This window comes from Oryctolagus cuniculus, chromosome 3 (genome assembly GCF_051225735.1).
Source record: "Oryctolagus cuniculus isolate XC-2025 breed Fujian yellow rabbit chromosome 3, ASM5122573v1, whole genome shotgun sequence".
NCBI classification, from domain to species: Eukaryota; Metazoa; Chordata; class Mammalia; order Lagomorpha; family Leporidae; genus Oryctolagus; species Oryctolagus cuniculus.
Window position 1 is genome coordinate 61147360 of NC_142869.1, and position 19336 is coordinate 61166695.

Genomic DNA, 19336 nt, shown 5'->3' on the forward strand with positions numbered 1-19336 from the left:
CCATAAAGGACACCAAAAGGATATTATTAACTAGGAAAGCTTTGACAAAATCTGTTTTTGTTAGGATTATGATGGCACTGAAACTGATTGAGTAGTACCAGTTCTTTATAAAGAGATGAAATTTGGCCAGTCATAGGGAAGTGGAAAATGGAAGCAAAAAATTATTTTCAAATGAAACATTTGTGTATAGTTCTATAACTGACTAAGAGATTGGAGGAGGGTGGGTACATTTATAAATGAGGGGCAGGTAGGGTGGAGGTGTGGAAGCAGGAACCTGAGAAGTAGAGTGAAAGTGCAATACACTGAATGGAAGACAACAGATGGATTAGCACTCAAAGCAAAGGAGAAGCAGCAACCCCTGCCGCTTTTATAAAAGTCACACTTATTTCTATGGATTCTAGGGTATAAATTCCACGTACATCATTGCATCCCCGAATGTAAAGACTTACACATTAAACACAGATATTTATTGAAGATGCTACTAAACGACTTCCTGGACCTGGCTTCTTGAAAAGCACTTCCTGTGCTCCTGCAACAGGAAATCGAGTTCTGCCCTTAACCCATGTATGATAACAATGGTCAATCCTACAGTCCTGGAGAATGAGTTGGATATGAGGTCTATTTTCAGTGAAACTTGCAGTCTGATTTATATCCTTTTTTTTTTTTTTAAGAGTTATTTAGTTATTTGAAAGACAGAGTTACACAGAGAAGTAGAGGCAGAGAAGGGGGTGGGGGCGGGTCTTCCATTTGCTTGTTCACGCCCCAAATGGCTGTAATGGCCAGAGCTGTGCTGTTCTGAAGCCAGGAGCCAGGAGTTTCCTCCGGGTCTCCCACGCAGGTGCAGGGGCCCAAGTGTTTGGGCCATCTTCCACTACTTTCCTAGGCCACAGCATAGCTGAGTCAGAAGTGGAGCAGCCGGGACTTGAACCAGTGTCCATATGGGATGCCTGCACCACCGGCGGTGGCTTTACCCACTACACCACAGCACTGGCCCCTAATCTATACTCTTGATAAACCTCAAGGAGTAGCTACTAATACCTTTTAAAGATCAGACAAGTTTGAGTTGGAATTGTGGCTCTAGCAATTTGTGATCCTGGGCATATCAAAAATGTCCCTAGTTTTCCCACCTGTAAAATGGTATTAAGAATTTCTCTCTCATAGGATTCTTCTGACAATATAAAAAGTGGGAGACAATCAAATGGCAAATGCAGCTAAAGAAAAAGATTATTTATTTTCTATTTGTCACAGAGTCAAGCAGGGAAATCATCTTGCAAAATAATCAGGAAGGATTTGAGGAATTGTGAAATAGATGCTTCCTTGGTGTTCAGGGCCAAGGCAGAGCCAGATAGGACTGCAAGAGACAGATGCAGAGCAAGAGGCAGTGATATTACTTCAAGGCTGTGGTTAGGGTCTAAAAGAAGTCCTCTTTCAATACTGGTCATCTCTGGACAGAAAACAGCGCTATCTCAGAGAGGGAGCAGAATGCCATAGCCAGGCAGCAATTGTACTACATCTCGAGCAAATACATTTTCAAGAGGAAAGGGTGAAAACGAACAAAGCTCAACCACACTTGGGAAAAACAATTAATTTAAAAATGGTAAGATTAATCATGGTGTGTTCAATGCAAAACGAGAAGACACACATTAGTGAGCAATGGAGTTAAACACACGACCCTTCTTTGCTAAGAGTACTCAAATACGCAAGGATGATGAAAGCAAACTTGATCTCATCTCCAGTTAAAAAATAATTACAGGCCAAGAGGACAATTCTTTTTCAAAGATTACTAATGATCCACATCAAAACGATCTACCAAGACAGGGAGAAACAAAGAATAATGTAGTCCTCAAAGAAGCTTGATGTTTAACATGGATTACATCCTTCTGAATGCAGATAATACTGTGGGGTTGAACAGGTAAATATAGCTAGATTTAAAAATGAGACAACTCAGAAATAATCTTAAGATTATCATGTAAAGCAAATGCCTACACTTCTTCATATTATATTTTAGAAACAAACATCTAGGTCAAATTTGGAACTTCTGCATAAAATCAGCCCATTACTTAAAGATCTATCATTCCTATATTTAAATAAAATAGATTAAATAACATGAAAATTACTTAATGAATAAAACCTCTGTTTTTTGTTATATTGATTGTTATCCACCTTGCATAGCCAGATTTTTTAAAACAATTCATATAACATACAATTTTTATAAGCTTTTTTTTTTTTTAAAAAAAGATGTATTTGTTTATTTGAAAGGCAGAGTTACAGAGGGACAGAGGTAGAAGCAAAGAGAGAGACAGAGGTCTTCCATCCACTGGTTCAATCCCCAGATGGCCGCAATGGCCAGAGCTGTGCCGATCCAAAGCCAGGAGCCAAGAGCTTCCTCTGGGTCACCCACGCGGGTGCAGGGGCCCAAGGGCTTGGGCCATCTTCTACTGCTTTCCCAGGGCACAGCAGAGAGCTGGACTAGAAGTGAAGTAGCCAGGACTCGAACTTGTGCCCAAATGGGATGCTGGCACTGCAGCAGCAGCTTTATCTGCTACACCACAGTGCCAGCCTCAACATACAATTTTTTTTTTTGACAGGCAGAGTTAGACAGTGAGAGAGAGAGAGAGACAGAGAGAAAGGTCTTCCTTTTCCGTTGGTTCACCCCCCAAGTGGCCGCTACGGCCGGTGCGGTGCGTTACGGCAGGTGTGTTGCAGCTGGAGCGCTGCGCCGATCCGAAGCCAGGAGCCAGGTGCTTCTCCTGGTCTCCCATGGGGTGCAGGGCCAAGGACCTGGGCCATCCTCCACTGCCCTCCCGGGCCACAGCAGAGAGCTGGACTGGAAGAGAGGCAACCAGGACAGAATCTGGTGCCCCAACCGGGACTAGAACCCAGGGTGCTGGCACCGCAGGCAGAGGATTAGCCTAGTGAGCTGCGGCGCTGGCCCAACATACAATTTTTTAAAGATATATTTATTTATTTGAAAGGCAGCATTACAAAGAGGAGGATAGAGAGGTATCTTCCGTCCACTGATTCACTCCCCAAATGGCTGCAATGGTTGGATCTGAGCTGATCTGAAGCCAGGAGCCAGGAGCCAGGAGCTTCTTCCAGGTTTTCCATATGAGTGCAGGGGCCCCAGCACTTAGGCCACCTTCCATACTTTTCCAGGCGCATTAGCAGGGAGCTGGATTGGAAGTGGAGCAGCTGGGATTCATACCCGTGTCCATATGGGATGCCGACCCTGCTGGTGGCGGCTTTACCTACTATACCACAGTGTTGGCCCCAACATACAACGTTTTTAAAATTAATCAGAGTTAGGGCTTTTCAGAGCACATGTTGTTAGATACTAATTTTATTAATTACTCATAACATCTGGAAGTTGAAATAAGTGATTTTCTAACATTTGCAAGATATTCATGCACCCTCATAAACAAATCTAAATTTATTTGCTTACTGAAACATTTAATATTATCTTCCTCCCAGTTATGTTGCTCTAAAAGTCCCAGATATATTTTGTCTTTCTAGTACAATTTAGATATTATTGCGAAATATTGAGATAAACCTTTTAATGACTTCCTGCTGTTAAAGTAAATTATAAATTAACATTCGTGAGATGTCTTATCATTTGCAAAATAGCTTTCCATTTGTTCTGGTCCTGGGCATAACCCGTGGGGAAGTGATATTTATCATCTGATATTAAAGATGAAGAAACTGAAGTTTAGGGGAATGAAGAGTATCGTGCAGCCAGTAAGTAGAAGCAAACAGAAGTCAAACTCTGCCCATCAGCACAGGAACTTGTACTTTCATGCAGTTTCCATTACTTGACCCTGGGGCCACCTGAAAGTTATCAGATGCTCATAGAGGAGCTGACAGGAAAACTAAGCAGGGTTTATAAGACCCTTGGAGGGAAAGTTTGCAGAGAACTAAAAAGCAATGGAGGAAAAGGATGACGAGCAAGAAACCCATCAAGCAATGGTAACTGGTGCTTCTGTACCATTCCAAACTGGTTCATACACATGACTTCTTTTGTGTATTGCAGTCATCTATTCGAGATAAGGCTCCATTGTACAGGAAAAGTCCTATGCATGAAAGTGAAATTAGGATTCAGGCCTTTTATTCTTAGTCCAGTTTTCTTTCACTGCAAGAGGATTTTCCAAAGTATGGCCCCCAGCCACAAGACTGATGGTTACGAAGCAATAAACAATGTCTGCAAGACCTTGTTTTAGAAAATAACATCTCATGCACAAGCGAATGTCTGTTTCTCATATAGCAAAACTAAGTGATTTATGAAACCTTCAAACTTGTTGATATTCTTATTACCAAGTTCTTCATGCATTGGGAAGTATGAATTTATGGGTGTAGTTAAAAGGAGTTTGTCTGCCTTTTTTTTTTTTTTTTTTTTTTTACAGGCAGAGTGGACAGTGAGAGAGAGAGACAGAGAGAAAGGTCTTCCTTTGCCGTTGGTTCACCCTCCAATGGCCGCCGCGGCCGGCGCGCTGCGGCCGGCGCACCGCGCTGATCCGATGGCAGGAGCCAGGAGCCAGGTGCTTTTCCTGGTCTCCTATGGGGTGCAGGGCCCAAGCACCTGGGCCATCCTCCACTGCACTCTCGGGCCACAGCAGAGAGCTGGCCTGGAAGAGGGACAACCGGGACAGAATCCGGTGCCCCGACCAGGACTAGAACCTGGTGTGCCGGCGCCGCTAGGCGGAGGATTAGCCTAGTGAGCCGCGGCGCCGGCCTTGTCTGCTTTTAATATGGTCATCAACACTGAGGAACAAATGCGCCACATACCTCCTAAACACACCGAAGTAGAAAGTGCTTCAATCCGTCCCTGTCTGCTATGCTTCTTCTCAGTGTTTGGATCTTCTCCCCCGAGAGCGGCCTTCTGTGTTGCTATCCTGACCACTGTCTCAGTGCTCCTGGCTCAGGGCTATAGTTCTCTGAGTCAGTCAACTCCATCATTCCAGAAATTAGCAATATTCATTGTAGGGAAACAGTGGTTGGAGGGTGTGAAGACATGAAGATCCCTGTATCAGATAGTATTGCAGAGGCCCAGGCAATGCCAAATTATCCAGTAGGCACTCATTTGCAATCAGAAGAATCTAGAGAGCAGCTGTTTTAACTTTCTCAAGGCATTTAAATCCTGTTTTTGTAGTTTAATGTTTCTATATTTCAGTGCATTTAGAATGGAGGCACTGCAGTTGTTTGGGTCTCCAAGGACCTTAATAGTGTTTTGGCTAAGGACATGAAGGGCACAGCTCTCAGTTGGGTCACAGATGGAAAAAAAAAAAAAAGGGAATTGTCTGCTTATAGTTTATGCTTCTTTCAGCTGTTAGGAAATGCAACCCTCAAATTATTCTCCACCATAAGTCTTAGCTATAGGTGATTAAAAATAGACAGGGAGGACAGAAGGATATAGTTGCAGTTTGCAGGACATAAAAAATGCACATGCTGCTAAATTGTGCAAGCCACGGGGAACATTTCCCACAGGTGTTCCACTCTGCAGAGGTTACTCATTTGCCTCCAAGTGCAATCCAAGGTGTTGACTACAAAGATTTAAAGAGTCCGCCCCTTTCCTGTGCACCTTAGATTCCTGGAGATAAATACTTATGGGAGCTCAGTAGCAATCACAACTGCACTGTTCCACCTCTGGAGTGCAGGGCACTGGAAGCTAGGTGTTTGCCTCTCCAGAGACTTTTGCTTCTGGAATTTCCTGCTTGCCCCAATCTACTAGAACCCCACCTTATTGCCCCTCAGGGACTTTCTTGAGAGACTTGTTTTTGATAGAATCTTCACTGAAGGGAAGTGGCTGTAGTTCTGTAAGCGATGATCATTTCTGATATTCCACTGGATTTATAATGATTGAGTTTTGGTGCTTGCCTCCTCGGGCATTTTCAAATAGGACACAGTTACAAGAATAAATGTAATACAAAGAAAGTGTCTGTCCTTAGTGATGAGCGAGATCACCTGCCTGGATGGGAGCATGTTTGGATTTTCAAAACATAAAAATTATCCGTTAGTTTAATGCCCTTTCTCACGCTGGTACCTCAGGTGTGCTGGCGCCTGCAATAATCCTACATTCCAAGGTGGATAATGAGCACAGCTAAACACAAGCTGCTCCTTTAGAACACTCTGGGATGGAGGGTCCGTGTGCGTGTCAAATCTCAAACCCACCGTGGAGAGCAGCACTGGCTTCGGCTGGACGCTGAGATATTTACTCTGGACTGTGATGCCAAGACATTGACAGCTGCTGTTTTAATTATGTATGGAGCTGGTGTCAGTCATCTGAGATGAAAACCGAAGAATAATATTTTTAAATCAGCTGATCAAAAAATGTCCCTGCTGTGGCACACAGCTGTCTTGTCATATAGTGCTCTTGAACTCCCCCCCCTCGGAGAAGTAATCTCAGAAAACGGCTCTTGGATGCCCGCCCCCCGCCTCCCCTCTCCGAACCGAGCGTCTGGGCCAGGTTGTCACTGTTTTCAGCTGATGCCCTCATCGGTGTACCCGAGGACAGGTTGTAGTTTTGAAAACTTAAAACACCACCCAAGGAAATCCGAAGAAACACGAGCCCCTCTCCCTCGAGCCTCTGAGGTCCCCAGCCAGGCTGTGCTGCCGTGTGCGCCGCGGGCCTTGCCGGCTCGGCCACCAGCGCCCGGGCTGCTCGGCGTGGTCTGCGAGCCCAGGGCGGCTCGCGGGAACGCCAGGAGTTGGGCTCACGAGCTCTGAGGAGAGAGTGTCCCTCCGGCTTGACCCGCACCGGGGACACCCGCCTTCACCGCGCGGCTCGGCACCCGCTCTCGGGACCCCTGCCATCGCCCCGAATTTCTGGAGGGGTTGCGAGCCCCGCGGCTGAGGACCGCGCGGCGCCCGCTCGGTGGGACAGAGCCTGCTCTCGCCGGCGGTGCGCGCACGCCTGGAAAGGCGGGATTTAAGGCGGCGAGGCTGCGGGAGGCTCTGCAGTACCGACGAGCCCCCGAGCAGACCCGCCTCATTCGCCTCGCCGGGTGCGCTCGCCACGCTGCGCACGGGGAACCGTCGCCCGCTGCCGCGCGCGGGCGTGGCGTTGGCGCCGCGGCCAGGCCGGGGGGCCCGCCCGCTACCGGTGCAGGCGGGGCGCGCCCAGCAGGCTGCGGGCACACGCCCCTCACCTGGGCGAGGGCCTCGGCCCCGGGGCGGGCAAGAGTTGGACGGTTCCAGAGCCGCGCCGGGCCGAGCGGTCGCCAGCGCCAGCGCTGCTGCCACCGCCCGGGCTGCCGCAGAGCGCGGGCGAGCGTCTGCGGGAAGCCCCAGCGCAGCCCTGGCGGGACCGCTGCCACCGCCGGAGCGCGAGCAACAGCTTGCCAGCTGGAGGAGTCGCTGCCCCGAGCGCCCGCGGCCCGCGCGCAGAGGTAAGCTCCGGGCGCCCACCCAGCCCAGTGTCCGCGGAGCGGGCGAGCACCTGGGCGCGCCGCCGGCGGGAGTGCCTGCGCGCCCCCTTTCCCGATAGAGTTTGCACTTTGTCCGGCGGTCCCACTTGTAGAGGACGGCGTCCGGGCGCCGTGCCCCGGGCTGCAGAGGCGAGGCTCCTGCGAATCCTTGGAGTTAAAAGAGTGGGTCTCCGAAGCCAGAGGAGTCTCGGGTAGGCTCCGGTTCTCGAGGACCGAAGGGGAGGATGGAGGAGAAAGAGGGCAGGAGAGTGCCCTGCTGTGGTTGACCGCAGAGCCTCTGCCACCCGGTCTGGGAAGTTTGGGGTTCATTACAGTGATAGGTGTAGTTAGGGGACTGAGGAGGACAGCAGTGGGAGCTGGGGTTCCCGGGCGAGTTCTGTCTCTGAGCGGAGGTGAGATGGGGGCTGTGAGGCAAAGAGAAGGTCCCCAAAGTTTGCATTTACCCGGAGCTCCGAGGGGGCGGCCTCGGCTACCGAGCGCTGGTGAAGGTGTCAGCGCAGGGTGGGAGGACACTGTGGGACTGCGGAAGAGACGAGGAGGAGGGGAGAGGGAGGACCATCTGCTACGCCACAGCTCCGTGCGGGGGCCGGTGGGGAGCAGGACGAGCCGGCAGGAAGATGCCTCCCGGAGAGCTGCGGCCGGCCCCGGAGGGCGCAATGTTTGGTGCACTTGGATGGGGAGTGTTGCGGGTCCTTCAAGGAAAATAAATTGCCAAGGCTCCCCCCACCTCCGTGAGTGCAAAACAAACGCAGTTTTGGAATGCTTTCAGAAAGTTGCTAGGTCGGGAACCTCTCTTCATTTTCACGCGGAGGTGAGGGTTGCAGTTGCCGTTGGTTTTTGCTTTGCCCAGAAGTCTCACACCAAGGCGAATGCAAACTTTGTCAGGACGTGGCTGGAGATGCTCAAATGCGAGGAACAAAGCCTGCGTTAATGGCTCCAGCCTCAAGCAGCTAACCCACAGTTCCCGAATCTGTGGGAAATGCATTTCTCAAATTAAAAAGAAGGCTTTCCATGAAGCCAGTACGCTACAGTCTTAGATAAAGTTACAGATTTTGGCTTGAAAGAGCTCCCTTAAGCGTTTGGGGGTCTGACTTCCTCGTTTTCCAGGTCCTTTCATCTTACTTGGATGCCATCTGTGTGTTACGTGTGTGCTGCACCTTCCCTGTGATAAATGCCTTTAAATGTATAATACAGCATTGCAAGTGTTGTGGGTTCTTAAGGTTTTTATGGTGAAAAAAACCTTTATTTGGCTAAAGGGTTGGTTGGTTGTTTGGATTCTATGTTTCCATAAATCAAATGTCTGTGGATTAAGAATTAACGCTCCTTATCCATTTCCCAAGTGATTTGAGGAAGCTTGGGATCAAAACCACAAAGCAAACAGCTGTTCTTGCAGATCTCCTTGACCTCTCTTGGATACATTTGTAGTGAAATGTTTTGGGCAAGATGACATCTAACAAAGGAAAAATGACTGTCCCCTCTGGACTCATGTTGGTGATGTTTTACAGTATAATTCTTTATGTACTTGATTTGCACTACATTATTTCACATTGTGTAAGTAAATGCATCTTTACATCAGTTGAGTAATCACTAAGTATCCTCTGTATTAAAAATAATGTCAGTATTTTACAGCATTTTGACAATGCACGGATTCACAGAGCAAAGGGAAAACAGTGAATTTAGTGTATCTGTCTGCACCGGTGCGGAAAGTACATTCATGGGTACTTGTCACCCAAATGTGGCCAATTAGTGAGGCCTGTCAGCAGTTGGCCGATAACTTTACAAAGTGTAGCTGTTATATGAGGCTCTATCAAAGTCTACCAGGTACTCTTGGCATTCTTTCTCTCTGGCAAGTGACCTGGCTCTGGGAAAAAAAGAATCCTTCAAAGCAAACAGCTCTGAAAGGTGAAGGTCTACGCAGAGTGGCGCTGTGTGAAGCTGGGTACCCTGAAAAGACAAGGCTGTCAAGTCCTTGGATAGCCACGTCCCCTCCCTTAGGCTTTTTTCTGCCTGCAGTAACTGCAAATGTCACTGCTTGATTTTCCACCGCAACAATTTATATTTTAAAATGCTAGCAATTAATTCAGTCCTCACAGGAGTGGCTGCTTTATTTGTGGGGGGAAAAAAAAACTTTGTTCACAGAAATAAAAAGTGAAATTGGCTTTGTACTGCCGTGATAAGATCCTGTGTCTTCAAAGATCTGAAGAACAGTGAGTGTGTGTGTCCCACTTTCCCACTGCTTTTTACTTGCTTCTGGTTTCTTGTCATACCCTCCCCCGACCAGTCCATTACCTCTCTTTGCCACCTGGCTCATTGCCTTCATGGATCCCCAGGTGTCTCAACATGGACCCTTTACTTTTCCTTTCTTATTTTAATTATTTTTTGAAATTCTAGGGGATTTTTCTTGATCTTCTCTGCTTTATAGATTATCTCCTTCTTGTTCTTTGGTTTGTTACTTTCTGTTCCATGGTGTCCTTTTATTAGTGCTACATTATGTCTTCCTAGAATGACATCCTAGCTCTGCTCTCTCTCCTAGTTTTCATACTGACCCTTTGATCCACCTAAGGGATGTCTTTGTGTGGCTCTCAGATGCCTGGTATTTAACATCTAGCTTCCAAGTCTAGCTTCCAGTCAACATCTTTATTAAGCGAGCAGAGATGAAGCTGTGTCAGTGTTCACACGTGTAGTCATCCAGGACCTTTCCAGTATCTCTGCAGTCCACGAAGCAGTCACAGCTACACCCCCAAACTCTACCATCACGATGCTGTATCATGCCCCCTTTGTCAGTTCTCCTGCTGTGGAGACTGTGTGTTCAGAGTCTTGCATTGTCTGCAGTCTACCAGGATGGCTTTCTGACCAGATTCCCTTCTCCCCTCTCTCTCTGGTTTCCAGTCCATTTCCTGCTTGGTTTTGAAGAATCAGCTTCCTGGTGCCGAGCCAAGCTGAGGCAGTGGCTAATAAACTTTCGCCCAGTGCCCTACCAAATGACAGATAAGCCTCTCCTGCAGTCCAGTCCCAGAGGAGCTCCACATTGTGAATTTTCAACTCACAGATTGATTCACTCATTTGTTAATTTACTCATTTAGTACTTGAATGCCTGCTAAATGGCAGGTGCAGCTCTGGGTGGTCATTTTCAAATGCTCTATGTGTTGGCTCACTGATAGATTTCAAATTTTACCTTCCAGTGTCGAATCCTTCAAATATCTTCGGAGGTTGCAATGGAGCCCCAACTATGCCACAGGCCTCTTCCCCCCTCTCTTAGCAGTCCTGAGTCACTGTCCCAGAGTCTTGAGAAATAGTCTCTGCTGTAGGCTGAAGGCAGTGCTCCTCAGATACACAGCCAGTCCTACGTACTGCCTCTTTGCTCATGCTGTCTCCTGCTGGGAACAAGCCTTCCCACTTTTCTACAACAGTTTCCACCTGTGGGAGTCAGCGCACTTGCAGAGTGCTTCCTGATCCTCCCTTGGAACTCCAGCTTTTGCTGCAGGGAAACCCTGTTACATTTGATATATCCTCTTGCACAGGAACCCTGTTAGATTTGATATATCCTCTTGAAGCACAAGTCCAAGTCTTCCTCATATATGTGTGCTGTCTGCATTCTCCCCTAAGGGCATTGTCCCAGTCCTGCCTAACCTGTGACTGCCACATCCTGAAATACCCAGCTCAAAGCCTGGCATGTCACAGAGCACTGGCAAATCATGTAATGCTTCGTTCTCTAGTCCCAGTTTGTATCATAACTATTGTTTTAACACCTCAGTTTGGTTCCTACGATAGAACCGGTGCTTTTGAATTTTTCATATGCAGGTAACTCGTTAGGAGATCTTATTAATCAGGTGAGGCAGCATTTCCAGCAAGCTCTGGGGGGATGTTGCAGTTGTTTATCCGTGAGCCCCAGTTTGAGTGGCAAGGCAGTGAATGATACCTGTCAGGTTTGGGGGTTTCTGGCAGCCCTGACCTTCTTCCCTGGTGATTTTGCTATAGTTAGTATTTGCCTCAATATTATTTTCTATTTTGAAAGTACTTTAGACCTCGATGTGATTCCCAAAGCCAAATAGAAGGTTTGGTCATTCCCTTGGATTTTCCTCTTATTTTACGGTTAGGTTATGCAGTTGCTCCTTCTCCCTATTGTATTTTTCTGTGGCCAGTTGGGTTGCATTGTTCTATATCCATTTTCATTTTTCCATTATTTGCAGATTGTAGCTTTCTCCTCTCTCTGTTTTTTTTTTTGATTTTTTTTCTTGTCTTTGCTTTCTCTGGCTCTTGAAACTCTTCAGGTGCCTTGGCTGACTCCCTGCCCCACCTGTTTTCCCACTGCTTCCAAAAAATTTTCAGAGAAAGGAGTGCTGAAATAGGGCATGGGGGATTCATGCCCTCATTCTACCTTCCCCGCTAGCAGGAGATGTTGGGCCAAGCCAAGCTGTTTCTTTTCTGGGCTCCCCCATCAGTTGTAGACAAGAGGGTGTGAGTTATACAACTTCCTGGGTCTACTTTAGCACTAAGACACCATGTGTGCGTTCACACGGGGCAGAAGGAGCAGGTGGGGGTAGGAAATGGATCCTGTGATGCTGCTGGGGTTGGAGCGCGTCCCTGTCTGCTGTTCCTGTTTCAGGTTGGTGCTCTGGATAAACAGCTTGAACTTGCATTGTTGCTCTAGGACTACTTGTAGAAATGTTCATATCTCGGCCGGCGCTGCGGCTCAATAGGCTAATCCTCTACCTAGAGGCGCCAGCACACCGGGTTCTAGTCCTGGTTGGGGCACCGGATTCTTTCCCGGTTGCCCCTCTTCCAGGCCAGCTCTCTGCTGTGGCCCGGGAAGGCAGTGGAGGATGGCCCTGCACCCCATGGGAAACCAGGAGAAGCAACTGGCTCCTGCCATCGGATCAGCGCTGCGGCCATTGGAGGGTGAACCAACAGCAAAAGGAAGACCTTTCTCTCTCTCTCTCTTTCTCACTATCCACTCTGCCTGTCAAAAAAAAAAAAAAAAAAAAAAAAAAGAAATGTTCATATCTCAAAACAGGTATTCCTAGGTATCCTCTAATCTGGTTATCCTCACCCATGGATTCTCTCTTCAATCACTTCAGGAGCTTTAAAAAAATTACAATGCTGCCAGCCCAGCTCTAGGGAATGGTTTCATTTACTAATATTTACAAAAAACATTCCTAAGTGAGTCTAATTTCCAGCCTTGGTGGAGAACTGTAACATATGGCCTATAAGAGCAGGATGGTGGGGTGGTGAAGAATGTGGTATTGTCTGAGCACAATCAGGCTTTTCCACTCGCCAGCTGTAAGAACATGGTGATGGAACTTTTTGGGACCTCAACTTCTTGATCCGTGAAATGGGTTGATTGAGTTGTGAGAATGATCCATGAGATGGTATCTGTGGAGGAGCGTGGTCTACTGTGCACACTGTGGTTGTTCAAGAAATGGTAGTAGGTGTTTATCAAGATAATCACACTCTTAAAATAAGTCTCCTCAGTCAGCTAAAGGTCATCATCTTGCCTTAATCAAGTTAACATGCTCTTCACCCCCCCCCCCCCATTGAACTTTAAGAGATTTGGTACAGGACAATCATTCTGAAGAAAAATTCATGAGCATGTTTTTCAGAAGTTAGTGAAAAAACATAGGAGGCAGTATATTGACCAATAAAATCACTCGCCCTTTTGTTTCTGATCCATTGGTGCCACATCAACTCCATGATCTCATAAATAGCAGAGATGGATTAAAATACATATAAACTGATACAAAAAGATGACCAGGCTTTCGTGCCTACTTTATGAAAAATGACTTAGCCCTTTAATAAAGACAGTTCTATCATCAACAAATAAAAAGGATTGAAATTCATGAGCCTAAGCGAGCACTTTATTTTGGTAATAAATATGAATGTGCCAGGCATTTACATTTCTGAGTTTATAATGGGAAATGGAATTTAGAAATAAAAAAGCACACACAGAGGTATCCTGTCCTGTGTGAGCTAAAGCTATTCAACTTTTTCTTCTCTTTCTGGCTGAGATTCTGGAATAGTCATTATGCTGTTATGTTATTATATCAGCGAAACAAAGATTAGATAAGTGGGCATAACCGATATTAACATGGGGCATATATCCCATTCTTTTTCTGGTGTGCATTTGAAGATAAAAGGGGGTGCTCTGTTATTTTAGGGGGCCTCGCCAAGGCACCCACTCAGGAATATCACAGATGGTGGTACTGAGATCCTTTGTGTGTGGAACAACTGGTGCTGAGGACCGTTGCCCACCTTCTTCTCTCAGCATAAAAAGTTTCTTTTCTGCATTATTTACTTTTCGATCAAGAAAAGTGTCTTTCAGCTAAATCTTCACCGAGAGTCGAGTGTTCATTTTCCCTACTGTGATATGTACTTTAAATAACACAATGAAGAAGATATGATGAAATGTTAAACAGTCCCTTTGAGCTACACTAAAAAAGGCCCATTGTGAGAGATAATAAGGTAATTCTGCTAAATCTTTGCTTCTGTAAATGAGTGTCAAGATTGTGTAAAATTCTGCAGGGAGCTCTGATTTTTGGTGTTAAAGTGTTAAGGTTTTTATATTCTGGAAGTCTGGATTTTGGTCAGATTATACAAGTTTCAAACCTGGGTTCAGATTCTAATTTCTCTCAGACTTAGTAGGTTGCTATTTCTATGAAATAATAGATAGGGATATGGCAGTGGCCACCATTTAGTACAAGACAGTTGTTAAGTCATCATTGTATCTTGGGAGTTAAAAGTAGCATGTGCAAAATCCTCATTGAAATGTTATAAAAATTAGACCCAGAGAATTTAGAATATTAAAATTTGAGTCGAGGGATATTAAAAATTACATGTAAGTGTAGAAAAATGTCTGCTGGTGTTAACACTGAAATTAAAACCTCACAAACAAATTGTGTGCACCAGTGAGGTCTTCAGATTTGTTACTTGGGAGGTGGGAAAATTGCCTCACAGGCTCAGGAGAGGTCTTACCTTATATGTGATGAAAATTCTAATGCTTAAAATAAGAATACAGAGCATAAAGTGTCACTGTTTGCACGTAAATTATATACAAACACAGGCGTTTTAATACTGTGTTTGTGTGTAATATCCTTGCGCCTATTCTCACAAACCTGGAGATGCTGATGATGGAACTCATCTCATTCTCTGCATTTTTTGTCCTTTTGAAGACAAGAAATAGTGTAGCCTAGAGGTTGAGTTCCAGTTCCAGACTCAGACATTGTGGTGCAAATTCTAGCTCTTTAACTTGTTAGCTATGTGACTTTGACCAAATAACCCAGCCCTTCTGTGACTTAGCTTCCCAAGTTGAAAAGAAAATGAGAGACTCTTGTATGAGATTATTGTTGACAAAATGAAATAATACACATCACATACTAAAGTTGTTGGCACTTATGTAGAGGTAGCCATCCTAGTGCATTATTTGGATTAATTATTAACATGAAATACCTCAGAGATACACTGATTTCTTTGCCAAGAGAACTTTTGAAACTGGTTTTTGGGCTTCTGTTTGAAACTTACTTGGTATTTTTGAATTATATATTTCCTGTAATCTCATCTACCTTCCTTTGTTTACTTTAAAAGAATAATGAAATGAAAGGTTGAATAGAGGCTTGGAATTTAAGCACTAAAAGGACTCTTGAAATTTTGTAATGTGAAGTATAGGTAGATTTTTACTAACAAAATAGGTTAGGTGGGTTCTAGGACTTTTGGAAAGATCACGTAGCGTAACACACAGCTTCTGCATGAGTGTGCTTCCTAAGCTTGGTCCACATGAGAACGCAGGGAATGTTAGCGAGGCATCCGGGATTCGGAGCCAGCTTAGGTAACCAGGGTTTGTATAATTAGGGTGGGTTCACTTAAGGACAGTCTCTTCTCAGGCACCTGAATTGTAGTTGCATAGTCATCTGAAGGATCCCTTTGGGTTCACATGCAATTTATTTAGTTTAACAGCTAACTTGGACTTTAGGAAGCAAAATATGTTGGAGTTTAGGAAGCAAAATAATTGACAAGATAAAGACATAATTGGTGAAATGTAAGAGGCTGGCCAAAGAATTTATGTCCATATGTACCTTATTACTGCATGTAGGGTTCTTAATGCTCAATCTCACTTCCATAGAAATAAAATCTTTAGCACTCAGAATGTGGCAGGTAAGATCTTAATCTTGTTTTTCTATTTCATAGACCTTTCTCTCTGTCTGGTGGTTGTGTTCACCAGACTGGTGCTAATAACACCTCTTGTACGGTGATTCCTGGGCTTCAGAATGTGGAAGAATCTGGGATGCTGAAGGTTCAGGTCCCTGGAGTAACTGCTTAAAGGCAAGGACTCACTAGGTTTGAGGAGGGACCCAGTAAACTACAAGTATCTCAGATGACTGATAGGCCATACCTGGATATTAGCTGTTCCATTAGTTCTCAACTGGGGCTATCATAGTTAATTGTGGTTCTTAATAAAAGTCCAGAAAACTGTGCCAAGCTACTGTTCCTGTGCTACACTAACTTCCTTCAGTTGCCCCAGAGTCACCTTAATGGAACACATCATGTGTTGGTTCTGAAGAACCAGGCTGTGCCCTCTTATTGACAGTGCACTGGCTTTTGCTCACAGGTTGGAGTCCATCAGATTTTTCTGCAGTGATGTGAACTTGTTTGTGCTATATGGAGTCCAGTGAGCCCAACCCTACAGAAGTGTAAAAGGAGGGGTTGGTCAGGTCCTGGAGTCAGTAGTTTCTTCAGCTCCCCAGATAGCACTGCATGTGCACGGTTGTGGTTCTGGTAACCAAGACCACAGTGACCATTCAGGTACCAAGACCTCCGTGGCAGCTGCATGTCAGCAGTGTCTCTCTCCTCTCACGTCTCCAGGCTTCTCCTTTCTGTGCACATTGGAGCAGCCATTTGTGCTGCCCCTGTAGCTGTATGTTAGGCAACAATAGGCTCCTTTCTCTGTGGCATCTTTATGTCTTCCCTTCTCCACCGTGGCCAAGTAGAAACCGAGATGACTATACCCCATGTACAAGTGTAATGGCACCAGTTGAAACTGCTGCTGCTGTCCCAGCACAGACCCCTTTAAGCTCTTTCTTGCTTTGCTGTGTACAACTTTTCTATGCGAAGTTTATATTTGTGAGGAATTTCATAGGTTCTCAGGTCTGTTGTCTTTCTCTTAGCTCGCATTGGAGAAGGACCAGTACAATATACACTTGGATGGCATGGCTAATATGATCTTTAAAGATATTTGATTCTTGAAATAATGTTTCTGAATTATCAAGAGTTATAGCAAGAAAACTTGTTTACCATATATGTGTAAGAGCTCCTCAGGGTATGTACTGCAATACATCTACTTTTTAAAAAGATTTATTTACTTACTTGAAAGGAAGAGTTACACACACACACACACAGAGAGAGAGAGAGAGAGAGAGAGAGAGAGAAGAGAGGAGAGAGAAGGAGACCGGTAGAGAGATCTTCCATCTGCTGGTTCACTCCCCAGTTGGCTGCAACAGCCGGGGCTGGGCAAGGCTGAATCCAGTAGCCTGCATCCGGGTCTCCCACGTCAGTGGCAGGGGTGCAGACACTTCGGCCATCCTTTGTTGCTTTCTCAGGCACATTAGCAGAGAGCTGGATTGGAAGTGGAGCAGCTAGGACTTGAACCAGAGCTCATATGGAATGCGAGTGTTGCAGGCAGCAGCTTAACCTGCAGCACTGTAATGTGGGCCCCTCAATACATGCATTTAACTGGATCTATTTAAATTGTTATGTTGATATCTAAACTAATGAGCAGAAATACCATGTTAATCATTATGCCATGCACAACTCTAACTTTGATCTTTTATTATTTTAAAATCTAGCAATAGTGTTCTTTCTTGTTAAGTAACACTTGACTGTGCATAAAAACTAACAGTGATGAGGGGAAAATGGCATAAAGCTTGGCAGTTTAACATCTCAGTGTAGAGTCATGTCATGATTGACCCTGTGAGCAGTATAATTCAGCCCTCATAGATGTCAGCTTCTCTCTTCAACAATAAGGTAAGGAAGGCTCAGTGGTATGCAGGAGTAGGTGAAGGTGGGTGATTGGCAATAAGGTATGGCTACTTGGAAAATGATGTAACCAACTAAATTAAATGTGAGAGGGAATTATGCATTTGGGAGGTAGCCATGGTCAGACCTGACAGATCTCAACTTTTTGGTCATATAGCAAACTTGTTTTCCAATATTCATGAAAAATTTAAAAGACAACAACTGAACTGCCCCATAGGGCTAATTATGGTGATGGATTGAGGAGCCCTCCACAGGGTGGATTTTTAATAGTCTGTAGAACCTGAGCTTAATTGGGAAGGTCAGACCTTTCCAAGGACCTCTCAGATGAAACTGCAGCTTCATCTGTCTCAAGCCTTGTTATGACCGTGAGAAGGTGAGCACTAGGATCATGATTTCATCATTGGTTGAAGTCATGATAAACACTCCAGAATGATGAAAGACACAAAGCATGTTTTTTGTGACTTGTCCTCACTATTCATGGTTGCCACTTCTTAACCCCCTCTATCTAAAGGACAAACCGTATGCCTCGCCATCTGGTACCAGATAAGAAAGATTCAAACAGACATGGTGGTTGCCTCCAAGCAGTGAAAAAGGAAGCCACTTGGACAAGGAAGCAGATTCATGTTCTGAAGTTCCAGTAGACGTGACCAGATTGAGTGCATGGGATTATAAGGGGGCAGATTTCAATTCCATGTGAGAAAGACTTTCCTCATTACTCACGCTGTCCAATAACGTTATGTCATTTGTAAAGTCTGACACTTGCTGTAGTTGCAAGTGTACAGTGGATGAGAGGATCAGCTGGTAGATACAGTAAAGAAAGAATTCTGCAATGAGATGATCCTCGACAGGGTGATTACTACTAATCTGTCTCATTCTTGGCATTATTAATAAAATAATTTAAGGAGTCACTATAGGCAGGGGAGGGGAATATATAAGAAAAATAGTAGGGAAAGAGGTGTTCCTGGTCACCTTAACAATGAAAGAACAATTATGTGATCATTTTTAGCATGTTCTCATTTACTACCTATCATGTGCTATAACGGTAACTCATTTCGCAGCTGAAAGACCCAAGTCCTGATGTGTCTGTTATGCAGAGTTCTCCACTTGTTTCCTGCCCTTTACACAACAGGCAAACTCTGAGGTCATCTTTGGTGACTTCTCACCAGAGGTGCTGCGCACCCCGTATCTGAGTTGAACTCCTGAATAATCTTTTTCTGTTCCCATGTCACTTTTTCGTTTCTCTTAGGATGCTTGCAATCTTAGATTGGAATGATCTGTTTTATTGATTTTTCTTACTAGACTGTAAGCTCTTTGAGAGCATGCATTTTAACTCCTTTACCAATTTAATGACTGCACAGCATCTGGCTGTGATAGTAGATACTGTTGTTTGTTAACTAAATATTTGATTACTCCTCCCATCACACCCCTCTCTCAAAAGAAATTCCTGGGATGACTTTTATCCTCAAGGTAAGGAATTGCAAAGAAAAATATCACAATATTGTTTCTCTTCTTGACCCTGCCTGCCCTATCCTGATCACATTGTAATTGTCAGTTTCATCCATTCTGGTACAGGGGAAGAGAGAAAGATAGTGAAGAACATGAGGCCAAAAATTTCCCAGTATTTTGAGAAGGGAAAGCCACCTGTTACACAGCCCTTTCACTCCTGCCCCGATGTGTGGCCTGCAGCAGTAGTGGAGGGTGAGGAGGAAATCTTGCTCCTACTCTTAGCAGCTGTGTGACCTCAGCCTAGTCACTGGCTCACTAATTTTATCAAGAGTATTTTCAGGAGCTCATTTGCTCTTACACTCTATAATTCATAACCTCTTCCCCTTCAAGGTTTTCCTGAAGTCCTTTACTCCAACATAGTATTCTTGCAGGTAACCAAGAAGCCAGTA

General features: G+C 45.1%; 1 protein-coding gene across 8 annotated transcripts in view; it reads left to right on the forward strand.

Moving 5' to 3' along the window:
* Positions 1-7008: 7008 nt before the first annotated feature.
* The window catches only part of ZNF385B (zinc finger protein 385B), a 485063-nt gene continuing 472735 nt past the window's right edge, over positions 7009-19336 (forward strand). For 3 of the 8 annotated variants that reach the window (XR_016230734.1, XR_016230735.1, XM_089328032.1), the window contains exon 1: positions 7009-7379. The gene's annotated coding sequence lies outside the window, so the exon portion shown is untranslated. Of the gene's footprint in view, positions 7380-7408; positions 7610-8010; positions 8230-19336 lie in introns of those variants that run through there. The other 5 variants (XM_051849389.3, XM_002712320.6, XM_070070514.2 and 2 more) reach the window with 5 other exon arrangements.